This window comes from Thunnus albacares, chromosome 17 (assembly GCF_914725855.1).
Source record: "Thunnus albacares chromosome 17, fThuAlb1.1, whole genome shotgun sequence".
NCBI classification, from domain to species: domain Eukaryota; kingdom Metazoa; phylum Chordata; class Actinopteri; order Scombriformes; family Scombridae; genus Thunnus; species Thunnus albacares.
This window is the reverse complement of record NC_058122.1, coordinates 29,684,064-29,687,500: the sequence shown is the minus strand read 5'-3', so window position 1 is coordinate 29,687,500 and position 3,437 is coordinate 29,684,064.

The window sequence follows — 3,437 nt, the reverse complement described above, 5'->3', positions numbered from 1 at the left end:
TATATTAGTGTGTGTGTAGTGTGTATATATTAGCGTGTGTAGTGTGTATATATTAGTGTGTGTGTAGTGTGTATATATTAGTGTGTGTAGTGTGTGTAGTGTGTATATATTAGTGTGTGTGTAGTGTGTGTAGTGTGTATATATTAGTGTGTGTGTAGTGTGTGTAGTGTGTATATATTAGTGTGTGTGTGTGTAGTGTGTATATATTAGTGTGTATATGTGTGTGTGTAGTGTGTATATATTAGTGTGTGTGTAGTGTGTGTAGTGTGTATATATTAGTGTGTGTGTGTGTAGTGTGTATATATTAGTGTGTGTGTAGTGTGTATATATTAGTGTGTATATGTGTGTGTGTAGTGTGTATATATTAGTGTGTGTGTAGTGTGTGTAGTGTGTATATATTAGTGTGTGTGTGTGTAGTGTGTATATATTAGTGTGTGTGTGTGTGTAGTGTGTATATATTAGTGTGTGTGTAGTGTGTATATATTAGTGTATATGTGTGTGTGTAGTGTGTATATATTAGTGTGTATATGTGTGTAGTGTGTGTGTATGTGTGTATATATTAATGTGTATAAGTGTGTGTAGTGTGTGTTTGTGTATATATTATAGTGTGTATGTGTGTGTAGTGTGTATAGTGTGTGTATAGTGTGTATATATTAGTGTGTGTGTATAGTGTGTATATATTAGTGTGTGTGTATAGTGTGTATATATTAGTGTGTATATATTATAGTGTGTATATGTGTGTATAGTCAATCAATCAATCAATCAATCAATTTTTATTTATATAGCGCCATATCACAACAGAAGTCATCTCAAGGCACTTTTCACATAGAGCAGGTCAAGACCGTACTCTTTAATTTACAGAGACCCAACAGTTCCCCCATGAGCAGCACTTGGTGACAGCGGTAAGGAAAAACTCCCCTTTAACGGGTAGAAACCTCAAGCAGACCCCGGCTCTTGGTGGGCGGCCATCTGCTTTGACCGGTTGGGTTGAGAGAGAGAAAGAGAGAGTGTGTATATATTAGTGTGTGTGTAGTGTGTATATATTATAGTGTGTATGTGTGTGTAGTGTGTATAGTGTGTGTATAGTGTGTATATATTAGTGTGTGTGTATAGTGTGTACATATTAGTGTGTATATATTATTGTGTATATATTAGTGTGTGTGTAGTGTGTGTTTGTGTATATATTATAGTGTGTATGTGTGTGTAGTGTGTATATGTGTGTATAGTGTGTATATATTAGTGTGTGTATAGTGTGTGTTTGTGTATATATTATAGTGTGTATGTGTGTGTAGTGTGTATATGTGTGTATAGTGTGTATATATTAGTGTGTGTATAGTGTGTGTTTGTGTATATATTATAGTGTGTATGTGTGTGTAGTGTGTATAGTGTGTGTATAGTGTGTATATATTAGTGTGTGTGTATAGTGTGTACATATTAGTGTGTATATATTATTGTGTATATATTAGTGTGTGTGTAGTGTGTGTTTGTGTATATATTATAGTGTGTATGTGTGTGTAGTGTGTATATGTGTGTATAGTGTGTATATATTAGTGTGTGTGTAGTGTGTGTTTGTGTATATATTATAGTGTGTATGTGTGTGTAGTGTGTATATGTGTGTATAGTGTGTATATATTAGTGTGTGTATAGTGTGTATATATTAGTGTGTGTGTAGTGTGTGTTTGTGTATATATTATAGTGTGTATGTGTGTGTAGTGTGTATATGTGTGTATAGTGTGTATATATTAGTGTGTGTATAGTGTGTATATATTAGTGTGTGTGTGTGTGTATATATATTATAGTGTGTATGTGTGTATAGTGTGTATATATTAGTGTGTATAGTGTGTATATATTAGTGTGTGTGTATAGTGTGTATATATTAGTGTGTATAGTGTGTATATATTAGTGTGTGTGTATAGTGTGTATATATTAGTGTGTGTGTATAGTGTGTATATATTAGTGTGTGTAGTGTGTATATATAAGAATGTGTGTAGTGTGTGTATATATTAGTGTGTGTATATATTAGTGTGTGTGTATATATTAGTGTGTGTATATATGTGTGTGTGTGGTGTGTATATATGTGTGTGTAGTGTGTGTGTATATGTGTGTGTGTGGTGTGTGTATATGTGTGTGTGTGGTGTGTATATATGTGTGTGTGTGTGTAGTGTGTGTATATATGTGTGTGTGTATATATGTGTGTATGTGTAGTGTGTATATATGTGTAGTGTGTGTATATATTTGTGTAGTGTGTGTGTAGTGTGTGTATATATTTGTGTAGTGTGTGTATATATTAGTGTGTATATATATGTGTGTGTGTGTAGTGTGTGTATTGTGTGTATGTGTGTAGTGTGTATATATTAGTGTGTATATTAGTGTGTGTGTAGTGTGTATATATTAGTGTGTATATTAGTGTGTGTGTAGTGTGTATATATTAGTGTGTGTATATATTAGTGTGTATATATGTGTGTGTAGTGTGTGTGTAGTGTGTATATATTAGTGTGTGTGTATATATTAGTGTGTGTGTGTGTGTGTATATGTGTGTGTAGTGTGTATATATTAGTGTATATATGTGTGTATATGTGTGTAGTGTGTATATATTAGTGTGTATATTAGTGTGTGTTAGAAGAAGGAGGTCCAGGGTGTGTGTGTGTGTAGTGTGTATATGTGTGTGTAGTGTGTGTGTATATGTGTGTGTAGTGTGTGTGTGTTAGAAGAAGGAGGTCCAGGGTGTGTGTGTGTGGTGTGTATATATGTGTGTGTAGAGTGTGTGTATGTGTGTATATATGTGTGTAGTGTGTATATGTGTGTATGTGTGTGTGTGTGTGTGTGTTAGAAGAAGGAGGTCCAGGGTTCAGTACAATATAGACTTTATTAGTTCACTAAAGTTGAATATGAAATAAAAAGCAGATTGGCTTTAAATGATTCACAATTCAGTAATAATCGAGTTTCCAGGTTCATCACGTCAACAGGAAGCTGTTCTCGCTACGGCCGCCGCGCCTCTAGAGCGAGCGCTCCGAGGCCGGACCCGCCTCACTTTCCCGTCAACGTGAACCTGAAACCAGACGTGTTGGCGGGTTTCTGAGCTCCGGGCTGACAGAAAGTGAAGCGCGTCCAGACCCTGGAGACGAGGCGGACAGACGGCGCCGAGCGTGTGCTCGCAGCGTTTTTAAAACTCTGCGGCGTCTGAACTTCACACCAACTACAAACTCAACGTCCCAACAGAACTCCCCGTCAGCGAGGAGCGACCGCGAGCTGCTACCAAACAAGCAATGAAGTGAGTTAAAAAACAAACAAACAAAAAATCATGGTTCTTTGTGGCGTCGAGTAAACAAACCAACAGTGGGAGGCGGCCACCGAACTGAAGAGTCAAAGTCCAAAAAACGTTCATCAGTCCAGGAGTCCAACAGACGACAAAGAAGAACCCAAATCACCAGACCTGC